Below are 20,998 nucleotides of genomic sequence, written 5' to 3'. Positions count from 1 at the left end.
TGTGTGCTGTTTGGTTTATATTGGATCAGGTCGACCACCACCATCAAAAATAATATGTTTGATCCAGACCGGAAATGTGGAACGTATTAAGTAGCTTATCGATATGTTCGCCATCAGTCTATCTTTAATATCTGTTGACTTGCCCTATTATATCTCCTTCTCTTGCATTGGAATGATAAAATTAAGCACTTAATCATAAGCATGGCAATGTGTGTGCTGTGTCTGGTTTAGATTGGATTAGGCGGCCGCCATCATCAAAAGAATGGGTTCGATCCAAACCCGAAATGTGGAACATAACAAGTAAGGTTTGCCGGGTTTGAAAGTGATTGACTGGATCAGGTGTGGGCATGCCAGATCAGATCTAAACCCACTAGTCTGGGATGTTTGCCATCTGTTGGAGAGTCTCAACTCAATTGGGATTGTACTTGTACTTCGAGAGGCAAACAATGCGGCAGACTGGATCGTCTCTTTCGCAGCACATTATTTCAGAGCCTTCTCTTGGAATGGCTCTAAGGCCATTGCACGGGGACTAGTCCATGTTTTGCATTTTGATTTCTTTTGGCGTACTCATATTTGACAATCGTAAGATGCCGACACAAAAAAAAAAAAAAAAAAGCAGGTTAAATAGATTTCTTTGTATCAAAAATTGCTAATTCTGTTGGGCAACGGGTTGGGTCAGGTAAATATCCGTTATCAAGGCCAATTGTACATGATCTGTAGAACCCAAACATTAGGCAGGCTTGGTCTGGTTATGGTCCATTGTCTTTATTGCTGCCATGTTACCATTTCCCAAGAAACGTCCCCATAAAGGGTGTGAACCTTGTCTTTGGTGTCATACACCAGCTTGGGGCATTAGTTTGGGGTCAAAATGCATGCTACTTTTGTCCTTGGCTATTCCTACAAAACCATAGTTTACAGCCAAAATACAGCATGCCATATAACAAAAATATAATAACATGGTTGCTGCCGGGGTTCCCCGGTCAACAGCATAGTCCCACACCGGTCCGAGTAGGAAAAACGAGTGTGTCCCTCTGAAGGTATTGTCCACTCTAGGGATCGTTGACTGCTCCGGGCGCTAAGCTCGCGGAGGGAGCCACCCCTCACGGTTTTGCCCCATAAAAAGGCGCTTTCTCAGGGGGATACATACTGAGCGCCTGTAATTCGAGTGGTAGAGCTCTCCTGTTTCAGTATTGTCTGCTTTGGGGATTGTAGACCGCTCCGGGCGCTAAGCTCGCGGAGGGAGCCATCCTTTACGGTTTTGTCCCTCTTACGTGGGCGCCTCCTCCTCAGCCCGCAGAGGGAGCCATCCCTCACGGTTTTGTCCCTCTTACGTGGGCGCCTCCTCCTCAGCCCGCGGTCGCCCCCGGGTCCAATTTTCAGCAACAATGGTTATAGTACAAATGGGATGTAGAAAAAGGAGGTTGTGCTCACAATAAAATTTAATGTCATCATGTGGCAAAATGAAAATTCGAATTGTCGTATATGATCTAAAAAACTAATAAAAAAAAAGGGTATGCATAGCTTATTTGATGCATAGTTATTTTCCAATTAAAAATTGGATAACTAAAATAAGTATTTGATGCATATTTTAGCCATGTCCAAAGTGTATACTATACTATTCATATTGGATATGACTAATACATGTATTTCGAAGAATCTATCCATCCATCCTAAGCAGAAAACTAGGCGATAACATTTACTTTGATGTGTTACAACAAGCAGCTCTCAAACTAGAAGACAATGGCTAAAACCAAGTGATCACTCCAAAATCCAAATGTGCCACGTAGAGTTGGAAAGCTTGCAAAGAGTGACTTTACTAAACTATGCCATGACCATTATGTCACATTATAACAGGGAAAGCACCTTATGTGAAGACTTCGACATGTCAATTTGGTTACAACTTGTAGCAGATGGACGTTCCAGATTGAAGGAATACATCTAATGATAGACACAAGTCCCCCCTGAGCATATCCTTTTATTTCCCAGTAATCTCATGATCCCTTTTCTTTTTCTTACACAGGAATGCTTAGCTGCTTTCATTTTACTTTTAAGGACCCAATATGCTGCAGTTATTTCTTCACAGGTTTTTCAATCATCAAACCCCATTCTATGGGTCACAAGCCAGGCTCCAGAATTAAATGATGTTTATTGGCCAAATCTTTGGATGCCGTACAAACAACTTTTGATTCATCAAATAATAATTCTTGTAGCTAGCATTTTTCTCATGATTTTGTTTAGTTCTCTCTAGTCACATTTCTACAAGGTTTATCTCAACCAGAAGAATTGAAGGAGATGCTAGCCTATGTGAAAGTTATAATTAAGAGGTAAATAAATCTTATAATTATTTTTGCGATTGATAATGCCTATTCTTCATCAATTAATGCTTTTTGTTAATCATTAGTTCTTAATTGTTCCTTCGGGAATCTGTTTAGAAACTAAGCTAATATTTGAAAAGGACATCCTAAGTTCTTATAAATGCATTAATATGTTGCTGACTTTATTCGTCCTTTATTCCATACATTTCTTTTAGGTCATGATCTATTACGGATAACGTGGTAGTGCAACATCCATTAAACGTCTTGTACTTGAATTTTTTCAGAATTAGGTTTTTTCTCCCCATTTACATAGCAAGATTAATGCATTTTTCCTTTAGTAACGAAGTAGCAGACCTTTTGAACTACTAAATTGATGTGAATGATGATGCCTCCATAATGTACCCTTCAAGCTAGACGATGAGCTATGACTCGTTCAAATTTCGAGCGACAAGCTCGGGCTCAGAGTGTTTTGGATGGGTATGGACCTGATTTTTAAGCCTAGGCTGAGCCTGGTATTTAAGCTCGTCTTTTAAATGGCTCAAGCCCAGGCTAGATGGCTTCACTCTCTCCTAGTCCTATGTTATTTCTTCTCTCACTAAAGATGCCAACTAGTTACACTCAGTTGCCAATTTCTCGGGTCTCGATTCCTATATCTCTATTAACAATGCTGTCATCAATGAGTACAGCAAGAATTGGAACTTGGATGAAGCTGAGTTGGTTTTTCAAGGAAGTGGGCTTTCTCGCGAGATGGAGTTTCCTGGAATTGTATGCATGTTCACTCTAGGGAGCGTGTCAATGGCGTTCACTACTATAAAAGATTTGTTGAGCTGTGAACTCATGCTCAACGACAGGATTCTTGATGCTTGAAGAGGTACGTAGGGTTCAGGTTGTGTCTTTGGTCTTATGCATGAAAGAATAGTTGATCTTTTTTTATGACATCAATCATTGGATCACATCTTGCACAATGCACTCTGAACTCTTTCATTCATTTGCTTACATAGATCTCGAAGCAGTCATTGCACGATCCACTAGTGGATTCGTGTGCAGAAAGGTGAATCCTTCTTTCACGCAAAAGATTTAACACCTGTCTGAGGTAGATGATCCCGACTTTGGTTTGTTGGCTTCAATAATATCAAAGTGCTCCATGAATGATGAGGGTCTCGATTGTTTTCAAGAGATGCAACAGGCAGGGTTTCGGCTTGATGACTGTAGTTTTGTATGCGCAATCAGTGCGAAAAAGTTGAGTGATGACTACGTTAATATCTCCATATGGTAGCCTCCTTGTGATGGCCTACTCTAAACCTTCCACAAAATAACCCACTTTAGACATTATTAGTCTCTGAGCTTGCTAAAGTTATTTCTGATGCTGATTTTTTTTTTGTTGTTGTTTATAAATAAGCACTTCAAGGAGGCTATGTATTGTCAAACAGCATACATGTATGTTGGCTTCTACCTACAGCAGTTTACACTCAGCTCCGACTTTTCAAATGAGCAAGATATGTTTCAAAACAGAAAAATCGAAATGAGTGACATTAACAACTTATGAAAAAGTATATGTAAACTGAGCCTGGCAGTTGCCACAATCTCACTAATATACTGCTTGTGACTACTCATACGTCTCTGTTGGGGTATTGGCATCAAAACCTAGGAGCATCAAAACCTAAAGAATGGAGGCTCTTCCCGGTCTTAACATGGATTTGCATTTTCGTAGCAGTATTGGACGTAGTCTTCAGCTTACATGAACTTTGGAGCATGCACGTTCCCACTGCTGCTCTTTGTACCTATACCTACCAATAAGGAGGCTAATGACTTGATTGTAACTCTTATGTTCTTTTCTCCAATAAATAAAACTTAAGACGTTCCAGTCCTCTTTTCCTCACAAAAAAAGTTGGAGCAAATTCTGCAGCAATCATAGTAGTTATGAAACACCTAGATTTTACAAAGATACAACATAGTGTTTATTTTTTTTTTACCACAGCAGACGACTGGCGCATTCTCAACTAGCTGATTCCGTAGCTGCAAAGGAAACAGATAGGCAGAAAGGGCTGAAGACAGAAGAGGAAAAGTTCTAGCGGGGAAGAGGGACTCCATCGGGGATCGAAAAAGAGATGAAGAAAGAGCCTACCTAAAAGAGGAAGATGGAACCCTCCCGTCAGTCTCAGAGGCAGCATCATCTAAGGTATAGAAGAGATATCTCTTGTATAGATACATTCAAAAAAGTTAAAATAACATATCACAAAATATACTAGGCAACTCTCTTTCTCCGACCTACAGGGTTCCTCCAGAGTGATCACCTACATACGAGGCCACCCAGTCTGCAGCCCTATTAGCCTCTATATAAACATGCCTAGCTTGAAACTCAACGTTGCCTCTTACCATAACCCGGATGTCTCGGAGTAGGTGATGGTGCCCATCCGTGCCACCAGTGTTTCTCTGGATTCAGCCGATCATTGTGGTCGAGTCACCTTCCAACAAAAAATATTCATATATCCAAAAGTTGGTTATATATGAGACCTTGGATCTGTACTCTAGAGCTTGAGATCTCATACTAGAGCCTAGACTTCATACTGATTGAGGTCTATAGACTTTTCAACAAATAGAAAACCAAGCTTCATGGATCCAAAAATTGGTCCTTATGCATTTAACCTAGACCTTTTCAACCAACAATAACTTTTAAACAATGGCTGGATAAAGTAAGTAGGGAACAAATAACTTTTTATGATTAGCTAATCAGCATCCAAACACAACTTAAACAAATAATCCAACAGATTACTACTCTCGCCTCTTTTTCTGCTATACAAACGGCTCTTAGGGGTGTTGAATCTAGAGATTGTAAGTCCAAGATGCTAATATTTTCCCGGATCATCATAATTAGGAAGACTTCCTCTCTTTGAAAAATTTAAAGCTTCTTAAGTTTCCAGGACTTCTATCCTTTTTTCTTTTTTTTTTAAGATCCCTTTTACAAATTTTCTTCCGGTTCCAACTATGAATGACAATTTATGATTCGATCCCCCTACCCAAACCCCAATCATCTTGACTCAAAATTTAAAAAAATTGCAAATAATTACCCGAAATTCAGGATGAATTCATGTAAACAAAAATTTTAAAACATCAAATAAACAATATAAATTTATTAAAATATGTATATATCTACTCATGAGAAAATAAGTCTGTGAGAAGCAAAATCAAGCAATAAGCCATACCATCAAGAAAAAAAGAAGCAAGCACATAGCCTCATTAAGTTATAATTCACAAAGGTTTTATTAATGGATAAATCATAAAATTCATAAATATATGTAATAAATGACTGGATCATTTTTGTTATTTCATCCATAAAATATTTCAAAGATTAAGGAAAAACAAAAAAATACTGTAAGAAATTTTCAACAATCCAGAAAATTCCCAACAAGAAGTGCAAGCAGCCACAGTAATAAGACAAGTAGCCAAATCCCAACAAGCCCAAGCGGTAAAAAGGTCAGAACGATAAAGATTGTGGATTGTGGAGAGGATAAAGCTCATGCTTGGGAGATCTAAAATGAGTACTTTGTATCTAAGCCATGTCCAACGCATCCCTCCCCACATAAGAAGGACAGCTAACCTTTCCAGAAGCAAGGGTTTTAGGAGTTGGAATCACATCAGGTTGGCCAAGCCACAGCGAGAGATACATAGAGAGAGAGACGGACAAACAGAGAGGGAGAGAAAGGTGAGTATACTTTTCCATCAGCCCGTGTTCTAAATATGGTGGAGACAGCAAGATCGCTCCCCATTGCTGTAAATTCTCACCCCGTGGTCAGGATATTGTTAGGTAGGTTTGCTGTTGGCTCGCTATTTTTTTGGATTTTTATAAGTTTCTTTCTTTTGATGTGTGATTTCAAAACTTGTTCTCTTCACGGGCATGGTATATGTTGGTTTTTGGATGGCTCTTGAGCTTGGTTTTGGACATCAGAATTTGATTGTTGGTCTTCGATGGGTCACAGATTTTTCTCAGGATGGTTTTGGTGGTTGTTTTGGATTTTGACCTTTCGATTCTGTAGTTCTGGCTCTGTTTATTTGAGAGGACTGGCGATTTTTTTCCCCTTATATTTTTGTCCGTAATTAAGGATTCTATGGGTGTCTATTTGAATCTATGTGTTGCTGTATCTTGTGACCGTGGTTAAAGGCATATTTTTTTATTGATTATAGATTAGAAAAGTTCCATTTTTTTGAGTGAAAGATATTGATTTTATTTTGTCTCTTGGAAAATTAATTGGGTAGACGACATCAGTCTTAGATTAGCTATTTCTTGTTTTCTTTTTTGCCTCGAAACTTTCTTCAAGTTTGGGGAAGATGAATTACTTCAAACAAAATGCCCTAGCAAATGTAAAATTATGTGCAGTGCCCCCCACCCTTATTAGATTACTCTCGGTGTCTAATTAGGTTCCCTGAATAGCTTATGTGATAATTTTTCACTTGGCACATGAAACTCCTTATGGATAGCTTAATGTTACTGTTCATCTCAGATTAGTATATCTGTGCTACTTTTCTTGTATAACTTTTTCTTGAAATTTTAATATTTTCCACCCCTTAGAGGAAAGCAGTCGCCGCATGCACTGAAACGAAGGGGACCACGAAAGCCGCTTTCGGTGGTTGATGAATTCTTAGATGAATCTTCTGAAGTGCAGTCCCTTTTTTTCTCCTAATCGAAAGAGCACAGTAGACCCAAATAAGAAAGGGAATGACAGCATGTATTACTACCCTGGTAGACTGTGGTTGGACACTGAGGGAAATCCTATTCAAGCACATGGAGGAGGAATTTTATTTGACGAGAGGACAGAGACCTACTACTGGTATGGTGAGAACAAAGATGGCCCAACTTACCAGGCACGGGTCAGTTGAAAGTTAGATTTTGTTTTGCTTAATTTTTGGTTTGGCAATTTCATTTCCTTTCATTAACGTCATAAACAATATGCGACACATTTTATATATTGAAAGTTATCCACAATTTTTCAACACTGGCAACTTTAAATTTGTCTCTCTCTGTTTTTTAGAGAATGGCAACTTTAAGTTTTTCAAGGACCATCCCTGGGTAATAACTCAAGGATTGATGGGATATATGTTATCAAGAGGAATTAGTAATTTCAATTCACTTACCATTAGGTTTTTCATATTCTACCTCTGCAATAGTCATTAAACTTCATTTCTTTTCAAGAAAGTGATAAAAAATTAATTTCACACTCAATAATTTTGCTTTCTCTTATCTTGATTCATTATAGATTGTATCACAAAATCCAAGAACAGGAAAAAAAAACTTTGTAAAAGTTATTGTACTAGTGAGTAGTGACATAATTAATTCCTTTTGAATGTGAATGCATTTTGCTTTCCTAATAGACAATCTACTTTGTAAAATGTTTACTTGCCATGGGAATCAACAAGAAATTCTAACCTAATAGACAATCTGATAAACCGTCAGTCAAATGATAATGTTCATTTTTTTTGTTAAGTACCAAGGAGCATGAAGTGTTTATATAACTTCAACACGAGCAGCCAAAAAGGTTATATAGGTGTGCAAAATGCCATTGACTTTCATAAATAAGGTATTAAGGAATTGGTTAGCTGTGTCGAGATGAATATCTGGCTTCTCCTAGCTTGTTTTGAACTTACAACCTCAGGTTTGGACTTGACTAGGATAGATTGATATTTAGTGGACCTTAACTGAGCGACATTACCCACAATTAGGAGCCCAGTATATAGTAGTGCAATTACTGTGATTAAAATACTAATTACTAAGGTGTAAAATATTAATTAAAACTCATGGATCTAAATTTATATGATTTTCAAGGTTCACCCTTAAAAAGGTATATCGTCTTTTAAGTATAATTTATTAAGTATCTACCTTTTTGAAGTTAGCTAAGTGTAATTGGTGGTTTTAAGGCTGAGACTTGGCTTGTGAACCTAACAACTTAGCATGGATTAATAATAGTATATTTAGGTAAATAAGACTTTTTTAAAAGTTGATTAGTTTAGAAATAAGTCATGCCAGCATGATTTCATTTACTTTACCATTAATGCTACTAGGAAGTCACAAAACTTGTAGGTGAAGTCTTGTTTATCTTTTGTTTGTACCTTAGCATTGCTCTATGATGATAGTAGATTTTCTGTTACACTGTTGCAAGAAAAACAACATGTTAAACAATTTAAATGGCACACATGTGCTATTGTGCCATTCTCATGGAAACAAGAAATATTAGTGCATGAGATATACTAATTAATTTTTTGAAACAGTTAGGAAAAAAAAAAAGAACTACTATAGTTTCATTTGAAAAATTCATCTATACCCAATGATTTGAATCTAGGTTGCCTAGTTGAGTAGGAACTAGTATTGGTTCATTTGAAAAACTCATCTATAACCAATGACCTGAAAGTAGGTCAATTGACTTGAGCCATCACCTACCAAGCTTTGGTGGTTGGGTCGAACCAAAGCCTGAACGTGTCCAAAATCTATTTGACCTGACTAATAGGGTGGTCCAACTGTTTGGATTGTTTGATCAAAGTAGATTTGTCGCATGAAGATAACTATTTACTGGAAAATGGAACTCCTTTGAGCATTTTTCCTTCTATCAAGGCAAACTAGAGAGTGGGGGATAGTAATGGGAGGAGGGTAGAGGCAGTGGCTGAATGATGCAAGGCATTATTGTCGATAAGATGTAGAGGTTGGGAGGGCCAGAAATGGATGGAATCTAGGCATCATCTTTTATAAGGAGGGTAGCAATTAGAGGAAAACTTGTGGCAGTGGAGGGGCAGGAGGGCCAGAACTAGGATGGGAGTAGCTAGATCTACTAAGGCCCCGTTTGTCATTGCTGTAGGTAGTAGAGCCTTGGTTAGCATAGCTTTCGCTAGGAAAGCTTTTAATAAAAAGACTTTTGTTGGTTGGTAACTATGTTTTTGAAGTGCTTTGGAACTTTAACATCTTTGGGTAATGAAATTGAAAAAGTACTTTTAGTATCAAGAAATGATAATTAAGAACATTGTATAGTGCTTTCAATTGTCTAACTGCTTGTACTATCAAAAACTATTATTATAAAATATTCTTAGTTTATAAATTATTTGTCTTGATTTTCAAACTAAATAATAAATAATATTTTTATTATAAAATATAATAATATTTTTATGATTTTATTGTACTATAATAATAGTAATATTCTAATATATTAATAAGATATTATTATTTTAACATAATATTATTATATTATTATATATAGTATTATTATATTATTTATTATTATGTATAGTAATATTATTGTATCACACAACATTAATATGCTATACTATACTATACTATAATATAATTTTATTGTATTTTACTATATTATATTATATTTTTATTAGTTTGTAGTATCAAAACTATTACTATAAAGTTTTATTAATTTAAAATTTTTCTATATTTTAATCTAAATAATAGAGTAAATAATATAATTATTTTTTAAAGGTGATTACCGAGTAAGAAAGAATATTATGAGGTTGAAACTCAAAATCCTTAAAATCATGATTATGGCAAAAAGAGACAAAAATAAATGATTATGTCAATTAAAGTATTTTAGATTAATTTAAAAAAATTTCATTGTAGGGATTCAAATCTAGGTTTCTCGGGTGCTGCCCTCCGAAAAAAGGGGCTTTTCAACACATCTTTGGTAGAGCTTTTGCTTGAAAGTTCCAAATTAGAGCTTTTCCATAATAGACTTCTATCAACTTTTGAAGGAAGTGGAAAGCTATTTGAAGTTTTTTTCCCAAACATATCAAAATCACTTAAAAGAACTTCTGATCCTCCAACAAATACTTTTTGGCCTTCTAAAAGCAACACCAAAGGGGGCCTAAGTAGGGGAGCTCATTATCCTCTTTTCCTTTTTTTCTTCTTTTGCTTTAAAGTAGGATTTCAGGTGGGTGACCACTATGAATGACTCGGACACAAATTGGGGACAACGTGATTTTGGGGTATTGGCACTTTGGCCTCTTGGGAACAGAAGTTAAGGCTACTGGTCTGGTCATGGTTGAACCAAGGAATATCGTACCGTCCTGAACTGCTCGATTCGAGGCGTACCGAATTGTATCGAGGGCGGACCAATATAGTTCAGCTCCTTGGTTCGAGAAACCGGTGAGGGAGGGGGAGAGGGAGAAGAAAAGAGAGGAAAATAGAGGGGGGAGGGAGGTAGGGCTATAAAGGAAGGAAGAGAGGGAGAGGTAGGGGGTGAGAGAGGTCGAGAGAAGGAGAGAGAGGGGGCTTCCTCGGTTTGAGAAACCGGTCAGGGAGAGGGAAAGGGAGAAGGAAAGAGAGGAAAAAGAGGGAGAAAGAGGGAAAGGGAGGGGGTGAGAGAGGTCAAGAGAAGGAAAGGGAGGGGGCTTTTGAGCCTTCTCTCCTCTGGTGCGGCGTAATAGGGGCGAAGCCTCTATTTTTGAAATGAAATAGGGGCTCCATTTTCTTTATAATTTTTTGAAATTTTTTTAAGTGATGTCGGCAGTTGTTGCCAACTTAACATGAAAAAAATTCAAAAAAAGGTAAAGTCAATAGTCACTATTGTCTTCACTTAAAAAAAATAAGATAAAAATCTAAAGGGGACAGAACCCCTATTTCGTTTCGAAACAAGGGTTCCGCCTTGTTACGCTACATCAGAGTAGAGAGGGTTCGAAAGTCCTCTCCCTCTCACTCTCTCGGCCTCCCTCTCCCCCTTTACCTCTCTCCATCTTTCTCTTTTCATCTTTCTCTAAATAAAATAGGGGCTCTGCCCTGTTATGCATCATCAATGGAGAGGGGGCTCAAAAACCCTTTCTCTCCCCCTCCCTCTCCCTCCCTCCCTCCCTCTCCCTCTTCCTCCCTCCCTCTCTCTCTATGTCTCTTTTCCCCTCTCTCTCTCCTTCTCCCTCTCCCCATCCTTTTTCAGTTTTTCTTTTGTTGGTACGGGCCGGAATGACACTACACAGTACTACAACACTATACCGTTCTGCCGGCCTACTGACACGGGTGCTAGTTCTGGTACTGTGGATCTCTATTGAACTACCGACTTGTGGCCCAAACACCAAATCAAAGTTGCTAGGTTTTGAAACACACACTGCATCTTATAAGATGGGTAAAGTTCAAAATGTTGCAGTAAGTAAAGGAAAACTGAATAAAGTTCCAAATGGTATATCCTTCTTTGCAAATTGCAGGTCCTCTTAAATTCCCCACACAGTATGCATTAGCATAAGCTTCCTTCTTGGCAAGGCTATCAAAAGCAAGAGACATCCTTAAGGCAACAAGACTCCTATATTGCTTGAGGTGCTAGGCACCAAAGAGGCACTTGCCTGAAGAAAGTAACATGGTAATTTAATAAAAGTTCAATAAATGTATTTGAAATAAATGCTAGATGTATCTGGAAGCAACACAAACATTATAAGATTAGTTATTCAACTGTCAACACTAAAATCATAATCGCCTTGTAAATTAGATGTAGCGTTTCATATCTTTCAGAATATCACATTAAAATCCCCCTTCCCATATTTTCTTTTTAAACAAAATCCAGCAAAAACCATTGAACATCGTTTAGTAGCTTCAAAATTCAGTTATGATAGCAAAGTACCACTTCCAAAAATCTGTTTGAAGTTTAGATCAAAACATGATAGTATGACACAAAAATGTAAATCATTGGATATCCTAGAGTAGCCCTTTTTATAATAATTCTAATAGATCAAAATAACCTCAAAGTACAGCTAACAAAGCTCTAAAAAATAGGCAAGAAAGGGATATGAAGAGTACTGCTGGAAATTGGAGAGGTGCCTGCCTGGATGCTTTTTGCCTTGTCCCATGCACTCAGCTAGGTATCGCCTTAATAAACTCACCATGCCTTGGAATTGTTGAGTTATCAGGAGCTTCCTGATCTTGCCTGGGCAACTAGGCAGGCACCGGGAGCATAATTGACAACATTGCTTCTTGCCCAGCCCATTAGCCTTGTTATTTTCTTTTGTTAGATAGGGATAATACTAGCCCTTTTGTTGTATACTACAAATATCCACATTCCACATTCCTCTTTCTTATTTGAATTAACCTAGGGCCTTCTTAAAGTTTCATGCCTTAGGAATGGTCTCTTAAAGGATTTGGACCTGTATTGTCTCTATAGATTTCTATTTTTGGACTTATTTTTTGTGTGTTCTTGCTGCTTGCCGCATACACTTAGTTTGTATGGCTCAACGTGGACCTTGACATGGAGAAATTATATTCTACACCATGTGCACAATGTGGCGGTGCACCACGCCAATCACATGTGCTCGTTCTTGTGGGCCAATCACCGAGATGAGTGCATGATGAATTGGGTCCACAGAAACGAGCGCATGCGATTGACATGGTGCACCGCCATGGGGTGAAATGGTGTAGGCTATAATTTCTCCTTGACATGTGATTCTGATTTGGATGCATGTCCAAAAATGTCTAAAACCTGGCAAGTGATCAAAATTTAGATTTGGGGACATATAAAAGATATTTTATGTTAAAGAAATTACTATTAATGCTTTGAATGTTGGAGATCAAAATCATTAAAAACTAATACTCATTAAGGTATATTATTTTTGCAAGTTGCTTCATTTTGTTTATTAAAAATGGAGTTTTTGTCTTGTTATTGGATTCTCATTGATGAGATACATTTTAGATCTTGGCCCATATTTTCCCAGCTGATATAAACTAATATATCTCAAGACATTGTCTAATACAATATCAGTAAATCAGCTGAGATCTCAGAATATCTCAATTCTTCTTAACATTTTTTCCACCTCTCATTTGAATCAAGATATATTGAGCCCTTGGTTCATCTTAGTATGGGTCGCCACCAAGATGGCTGATCTCTTAGTATTTAGAAGCTTCGTTAAAATCTAAGTCATTGATAACTAATCAATTCATACCATCACAGTGTGTCATTTTTGTGTTCACACATTTCAATGATTACTTGTTTGATGTGTATGTTAAGAGGTGCATTACTACTAAATCAATAATCTTTGATGAACCTTGAGTATAATATTATTCTTTTGTTGTACTTAATTGCAAATATTTTGAATGATGAATAAAAATACTACTATGGATTCTGGCATAGCAGATAGCAGTTTATCTTTGAAATATTCCCCCCCCCCCCACAAAAAAAAAAAGAAGAAAGAAAGAAAGAAAGAAAAGAAAAAGAGGCTAGCGGTGTATGGCTTAAAATTGTAGCAAAATCAAAATGCATGGTTCTTTCAACACCACAAACTTAGCCAAAGTGGATCTTATGTTGTACCATGAAATTATTAATACCACTATCCTCAACCAAGTTCCAAGAACATCAAAACCCACAGCTGATGTCAGTATGTTGGGATTTTGTTTGAGAGCCATGTTGATTTGCTATTAAAGAGTATGCTTTTCCATCAATCCTAAAAGTCCCCAATTTGGTATTAGTGAGTCTTCCATCTATCTGAAGTGCTCAATATGTATCTGATGCTAATTTGTGCTTACACTTTCTTTTCCTTTTTTCAGTATATCCAGATGCATGATTCAGTGTTATTATGGCTCTTGATCATCATTATTGTCATCATATCACCCCTTGAACATTGCATCTCACATTACAAAAGTTTTCAAGTACAGTCTATTCATCATTTATGTTTATGTTGTCCACAATATCTAGGTAATCAGTTGGTACTACTGCTAGTGCTGTTCCCTCACCCTTGCCCTGTTTATTCACTATGTCTGGTATGTTTTCCACAATATCTAGATAACCGTTTGGTGCTACCTGCATAATTTCATTTATAAATAATACGAACAGTGCTACTGCTATGCCCTCAGCCTTGCCCTAAACACAAAGTGCTGTCAACATTGTTGGAACAAATAATACCATTACTTTCCTTTTTTCATGGCATTGTCATTGGCAACACCTCACTGGATTCAGTGGGATTGGTGGGATGAGTGGAAGGGGAAGAAGAAAGGGAAGGAGCATGGGAGGGAGGGGGGAGACAGAAGGGGGTTGTGCGCGCCCAATTCTAGCTGGATTAAAAGAAGTTGTGGACACATTTTCTAAGATCCTGTAAGGAATGGGCCTGCGACCCCCGCGATCTCCCTCTCTCTTCTCTTGCTACCTCCCTCTCACACCTTGCTGGCATGATTAACAATATGCAGAAATTAATACGGAATGTGTGCTTTTTGCAAGATTTTTTCTTCCTTGTGGTGCCTATGACAAAATTCAATCTCATCTTTAAAATTTTAAACATCTTTATCTTTGTGTACTCATCTCTGCTTGCATTCACCAATCAAAAAGACTTGAGGAGGGCTTTAGTACCATAGAATAAGTAAATAATATGAGATTTTGGCTTTGTAAGCAATATTTAAGTGGTCTCTTCCACTATCTGCATAGTCTCTCTATTTATAACCATAAATAAAAGCTTCTCAACCATTTCCATCACCACATAATTCCTGTGTAGATTTGTAAACTTCTTAATTCTCTAACATTCGGAGAAGCCAACAAGATCTCATCCTTTATCAAATAATCCACACCCTCCCACCCTTCCAAGAGGGGAGAGATGAACACAACTCTCATTTAGGAAAGAAAAGTAACAAATATTCTTATGCATTTTGCGATATTTATTTTTTTTTAAAAAAAAAATCATACTATACATGATTGTGACAAAAATCAGGCATCTTGATTTTTAGAGAAACTGCCTTTTTCCAAAGATGTCAATTTTTCCCCCACTCCAGCAATCTCCCTGAGGCTCGCACACACACACACACGAAGGAATATTTGGAGAAGGCAGAAACAAAGACCTGGCCCTAAATGACAATTGAGGTCTGATACCAGAGCATTCTAACCAAAGTAATTCGCGCAGCTTCTTGCTTAGACATCCTTCAGATATTTCAATGAACTAATTTATGTAAACATTTCTTGGTTCATCTGGGTTCCAAGGAAATGAATCTGACATCTCGGCACATGCACATGCATCATAAACAACATCTCTATTGTCATCATGCTCTTCATTATTGTATTTCTAACGATATTTCATTGGAAATCATAATTATGATTTTTGAATAACATGGATTAATATGAGACCTTCCACCTCTGCCAAGAAAGACCACAATGTTGCCTTTATTTTAATTTCTTATCATTCATGGTTCATCCATCTATTAGATGAATCTATAGAATGTCTTTCTTCATAATGACCTATTTGAGGATGATAGCCTGCAACTCCCTCTTGGCTTTTCCCACTCTCTGCTCAATGTTTTTTTTCTTTTTTTTTTTTTTCTGGTCAAGTTCTATCTAAATGTCCTTCACCTATATTTGTGCCATTTACAATATTAAAGAAGCCTTGTTTGCCTAGTTTAAACAGTTCCATTACCATTTTTTCTGCCACCATTTCATGAGTGCGATCGCTCCTATGTTATTTTAAGTTGAAACTCAGTGTATTACAGTTCTTTTGTTGGCAAATTGGTGATACTACTGTGAATGATGCACATCTGAATCTGCATTCCCATTATTTCCCATTCGAATCATCATATCAACATTACACTGGTCCTTTGACTCCTTTCATTGCTATATGCATTGACAGTTTGACTTATTTCAAATTGTGGTTATTAGTAGCTTTGCACAAATTTGATCTAATTAGTCATGCCTAATTTATCATAAATGCATCATTGTTTCCTCATGTAACTTTGTTTGTTCATTCTAATAATGGCAAGCCCCTTATTCATCCTACTCTCATTATTATTGGATGTTTATAGAAGCTCATGTCTGCCTTGACCATCTCTGATAGGATATGTGCATGTTGATTTCATGCCAAACCAGTTTAACAGTCCTCCTAGCTCTGTCTACCATGCGGTCCTCTTGCACATTCTCTAGTAGTACTTATGCACCTGTGATTTTCTTTTATTTGCTTTTGCCTTGCTGGAACTCAAATCCTTCACTTCTGTTGCTTCGGCTTGTGATTCTATCAATTGGCATTACACCACTTGCTTTTGCATCTTCTCTCCACTTTGTCATATTCTGAAAAAGCAGAAAATGAGAATTTTCTCTTGCTCTAGTGCCAAATCTGGGTACTGTTGGTAGCTCATACAGCCGTACAGAAATTATTTTGCACTTATGCATTCTTCTTTCTTAGGGAATCATAGGGCTACTTCAATTCTTTGTATCTGTAATAACGGTAAGTTCTAATCAGATTAATAGTTATCCAGTCCTTTAAGAGTGAATTACAGTTATGGTTTGGCGCCATTTTGTTGACAATTCTATTTCCTTCCTTCTAGTTTTCCTGTCTCTTGTCTAAAATGTAGCTGGGGAACTTCATCGTGGACATGTATAGTAATGCTCCTTTATACATCGTGGACATGAGGGTTGTCTAAGGGATACATTTTCTCACTTTTGTATGAGAGGGCCTTTACCTATTTTAGTTTCTCGTAAGAATCAATCAAATGAGTAATAGCCGGTCCTCTAGTTAGATACCACAGCATTCTGTACACTAAAAGCATAGAGAATAAAAAATGAAGAAATATACACGTTTGTATGTTTGTGAGTGCGTGTTCACACACACCCACTCACAGAGTAGATCTTTATTATTCATGAGCTCCCATGTACATAGAACAAGTATTTGGCAATCATGATGTTTGACCATGCTACTTGTTGTAGTTTCTTAATGTCATTTAGAAAGTGATAATTATTTATGTCAACATGTCAGCAACTAGCATTTATCATTCAGGAGAATACATTCTGTTTTTTTGTTCTTTGGCGGAATATGATGACTATTGGTATTTTTGTAGCCTCAAGGCCCCCAATATATGTTGGACATACCCGTCTGCCAAGTACTTTTATTTTCTTGATTAATAATTCTAGTGATGATTTATAAGATTTATATGACAAGAAAAGAAAATACATAGAATTGATTAAAGTAATTATTGATTTAGTAGATTAGGCATATGATTAATCTGTGGGTAAAGCTCTCTTGGACAAACTTAATCTTCAACTAGGCTATACTGGTCATGGTTATGTCTGTATTGTGGGCATCTTTGGTGGTGAGGTGCCTCAAGGACTGGTGTTCACTTTCACTGAAGCTGGAGCTTAGTTTTTGAAATTGATATCTGACTAATCAATATCTGAAGTTAGCTATTAAGTTGTCATACTTTTTCTGTAATAAGGTAAAAGCAAGCAGTGCACTTAGTTCTATGCTTGATTAGTAGAATGATAAGGCTCCATCCCTTAAGAATTTTTTGTTTATCCATTTTTAAGAAATCAGCTGTATGGCTGGATAGACAATTAATGATAGAACTTTTGTTTGTCCGACATGCTAATGGTCACAGTCTGCATGTTAATATTGTATGGGTTATGGACTGTTAATGGGGAGTTGATCTAGAAAATGATTGGATAGTACTGGTGAACAATTGCACAGACGTGCACTTGTAGATCCAGAGTCGTAATTTTGTGTGATTATCTAGTACTAGTGAACAATGCCAATCTCTCATAGGGTTGGTTGCATTGATATTACATGAGAGGAGGTTGAAGGGTTGTGTACAGGATAGTGATTGTACATAAAAGAGAAGTCACTGAGGCTGAAATGAAATTGAGTGAAAGGAGGATCGGTTGTGATACAAGTCTGTTTTCTCTGTTTATATTAAGGAACTGGATTCACGGCTTAGGCTGGCATGACTTAAAATGAATGGGCCTCAGAGGCTTGTTTTTTGTTGAGGTCTGTGTACCTTACGAGCCACACCTTATAACCATTTCATATTCTACATTTCTGACATGATGAAGAGAAAAAATCCAAGAAGTTGTAAGTCCTATATTATCCATGACATTGTAGGATGTCCGAAGAGCCTGCTTTATATGTGCTTCTAGTTCAACTAAAATGTTTACTTGCATCCTACAGTCATATCTGGATATGATATCTCCTCATGATATCTCTAGCTTTTACATTTTGGGGCTTAATAGGCTTTCATAAATTTCAAACTAAACTCATAAATGTTTCATTGTTCCCCAGGTTGACATCATTGGAGTTAGTTGCTACTCCTCGAAGGATTTGTGGGAATGGACAAATGAAGGTATTGTGCTCTCAGGAGAAGAAACCAATGCCTCCCATGATCTCCACGTGTCCAATGTGCTTGAGAGACCCAAAGTGATATACAATGATGTGAGTGGTCAATATGTCATGTGGATGCACATAGATGATGCTAACTACACCAAAGCTTCAGTGGGTGTCGCCGTCAGTGACTCCCCAACAGGACCTTTCACATACCTTTATAGCTTCCGCCCACATGGTTTTGAGAGTAGGGACATGACCATCTTCAAAGATGATGACGGCAAGGCCTATCTGATCTACTCTTCTGAGGACAACAGCGAGCTCCATGTTGGTCCATTAACTGATGATTACCTCAATGTCACAACAGTGATGAGGAGGATTCTGGTGGGACAACATAGGGAAGCTCCTGCCCTGTTCAGGTACCAAGGAACCTACTACATGGTCACTTCCGGTTGTACTGGGTGGGCTCCAAACAGAGCACTGGCTCATGCAGCAGAGTCAATCATGGGCCCTTGGAAAACAATGGGAAATCCTTGCATTGGAGGGAACAAGAGTTTCAGGTTGAGCACATTCTTTGCTCAAAGCACATTTGTAGTGCCGCTGCCAGGGTTGACTGGTTCATTCATCTTCATGGCAGATCGGTGGAATCCATCGAAGCTGAGGGATTCCAGGTATGTGTGGCTGCCTTTAACTGTTGGGGGAGTGGCTGATGAGCCTTTATTGTGGTCCAGAGTGTCCATTTATTGGCACAGAAGATGGAGGCTCCCAGAAGGGTGGAGAACTGCATAAATCTGGAGTCTTTATAGTTCTTTCAAATGATACTGTCTAGATCATTCAGTTTCTATTGATAGTGTGAATATAGTTTTCCAATATGTGCAATTTTTGGTGATTACTCTCTTCTTTGGAGGATTTGATTCTCCTCTCAAAGGCGACTGTTGTAATGTATGTTATGCTGTCGTGGGATAACTAATCCAACTTCATGTTACTTTCTATGAACAAGATAGGAAGGAAATGCTTGGAAGTTTAAATTATCATGCAAATCTTTAAAGCCATTTGTTTTTTATGGAGTTCTTGGGCACATGGAATTAGCATTTGTCATGTTTTAGATCTGTTTTTACTTCCTGGATTGGTTCATATGCAACCTGCCGTCTCTGATGTAGGTAACATGCTGTGTTATTATTGCCCTTTTCTGAGTGCACCCCAGTTGGATGCTCGGTAAAAAATGTTCTGGTCAGAATCTGAGCAATAATGTGGTCTAATTTTCTGAGTAGAGGCAGGTTAAACAAGGTCATCCATGGTGTCTCATTCTTTTTCTTTTTAATCTTTATCTTAAAATTTTCTCCACATGTTCTTGGAAAGCATTGGTCCTTGGGCAATTTAATACTTCATTAATGGGAACCTGGTCAGTATAAAGATTCACAAAGGGTCGAAAGAGACGGTAGATCACTGAGACTAATTATTTGGGTTTCAACAAAGCAACAAATATCCTTTTAGTTATCAAGGTGGTGGTGACTTGCATCAATTTCGCAGGCTTTTCTAAGACTTGTTTCATTCAGCAGTATGCTTGTCCCTTGTCTTCAGATTTAGAGAACCTGAAGCCTCCTGAGAGATTCGGAAACTTAGTATCTGTGACTTAAACCTATTGTACCTTCTTCATGGCAATGATAAAATTAGTACTTAAGAGCAAGGGTGGCAATGTGTGTGCTGTTTGGTTTATATTGGATCAGGTCTACCTCCACCATCAAAAATAATATGTTTGATCCAGACTGGAAATGTGGAACGTATTAAGTAGCTTGTCGATATGTTTGCCATCAGTCTATCTTTAATATTTGTGACTTACCCTATTATATCTCCTTCTCTTGTATTGGAATGATAAAATTAAGCACTTAATCATAAGCTTGGCAATGTGTGTGCTGTGTCTGGTTTAGATTGGATCAGGCAGCCGCCATCATCAAAAGAATGGGTTCGATCCAAACCCGAAATGTGGACATAACAAGTAGGGTTTGCCGGGTTCGAAAGCAGGTTGAACAGATTGCTTTGTATCAAAAAGTGCTAATCCTGTTGGGCAATGGGTTGGCCGGTTGGGTCAGGTAAATATCAATTATCAAGGCCAATTGTACATGATCTGTAGAACCCAAACATTAGGCAGGCTTGCTCTGGTTGTGGTCCATTGTCTTTATTGCTGCCATGTTACTGTTTCCTAAGAAACCTCCCCATAAAGGGTGTGAACCTTGTCTTTGGTGTCATACACCAGCATGGGATGTTAGTTTGGGGTCAAAATGCATGCTACTTTTGTCTTTGGCTATTCCTACAAAACCATAGTTTACAGCCATTGTGTTCAGGTTTTAAGGGAGTGGAAGCATTCCAATTAACATTCTCGTGCAGGATTTTTATGCATGAGATCAGGATTCCTGACACTCAGAAGGCCTCAAAACAGCAGCGAGCCTGCTGTAATAGTAGTTTAGTCGTACAAAAATGCTCGTAGAAAGATTCATAGGACGTTCTCTCCACTTTAAAGGCACAGTGCATGGCCAGTGAAGCCCTGTACTGTTAACCCCTAAAGCGTTACAAACTCTAAAAAATCTAAATGCATGCGACGAACATGCACACGGCCTGCAGTATGAAGATTAAAATGTGTCATTGACGTACAAAATCTGTCTTTTTTTGAGGCT

At 37.7% G+C, this 20,998-nt stretch overlaps 1 pseudogene across 1 annotated transcript; it reads left to right on the top strand.

Annotated features, from left to right (window-relative positions):
- Positions 1 to 284: 284 nt before the first annotated feature.
- Positions 285 to 19,325, top strand: LOC103705313 (xylosidase 3-like; annotated as a pseudogene). The gene is made up of 5 exons (XR_015967244.2): positions 285 to 305; positions 2,021 to 2,083; positions 2,239 to 2,324; positions 6,883 to 7,181; positions 18,288 to 19,325. The product of XR_015967244.2 is annotated as a xylosidase 3-like (transcript).
- Positions 19,326 to 20,998: the final 1,673 nt, after the last annotated feature.

This window comes from Phoenix dactylifera, chromosome 7 (assembly GCF_051530095.1).
Source record: "Phoenix dactylifera cultivar Ajwa chromosome 7, Ajwa_hap1_PhDact_Kaust_v1.1, whole genome shotgun sequence".
Taxonomy (NCBI): domain Eukaryota; kingdom Viridiplantae; phylum Streptophyta; class Magnoliopsida; order Arecales; family Arecaceae; genus Phoenix; species Phoenix dactylifera.
This window is presented reverse-complemented; position numbering and strand designations above follow the sequence as displayed.